The sequence below is a fragment of the Etheostoma spectabile genome, chromosome 16 (genome assembly GCF_008692095.1).
Source record: "Etheostoma spectabile isolate EspeVRDwgs_2016 chromosome 16, UIUC_Espe_1.0, whole genome shotgun sequence".
In the NCBI taxonomy this organism is placed as follows: domain Eukaryota; kingdom Metazoa; phylum Chordata; class Actinopteri; order Perciformes; family Percidae; genus Etheostoma; species Etheostoma spectabile.
In genome coordinates this window covers 16464519-16465036 of record NC_045748.1, presented here as the reverse complement: position 1 = coordinate 16465036, position 518 = coordinate 16464519, and the positions used below count along the sequence as shown (strand labels likewise).

Genomic DNA, 518 nt, shown 5'->3' with positions numbered 1-518 from the left:
AAGAAAAAAAAAAAAGGTAAAAGGGGTGAGGGAGGGAGAAGTGAAAGGGGGGTGGCAAGAGGGATGGATGGCAGGGTGGGTGACAGATGATGAGGCTGGCTTACGAAGCGAGAGTGGCAGTGAGGGGTGAGCTGGCATCACCATAGTCATTTCCCAGGCTGATACACAACAACAAGGACGACAGAGATAAGAGAGAAACACACCCGAGGACACTCGCACACGTTGGGACAAAAGAAAAGCCACAACGCTACAAACTAAGACAAGAGTGTATCTTTCCTGCAGAGCATGAAACCCTTTAGCGGCTTGACAATGGGAAAAAACTACCCCATCTACTTTTCACAATGTTTTTGTAAACCTGGTAATGCTCAGCATGATTGGAGGGGGGAAAAAAAGTTTGCACCCATTTCTTGCACTTAACTGAATGAGCAGCGGGTGAATGCACATATCAAATCTTCAGCTTTCATGCAAAATACTTTAACCTTTTTAAACTAGGCATGTAATTCGCGGTGGAAAGCGTA

General features: G+C 45.6%; 1 protein-coding gene across 29 annotated transcripts in view; it reads right to left on the bottom strand.

The window, feature by feature from the left end:
• Positions 1-518, bottom strand: part of add1 (adducin 1 (alpha)) — a 26047-nt gene that overhangs the window by 9615 nt on the left and 15914 nt on the right. The gene's annotated exons all lie outside the window — the stretch shown is intronic.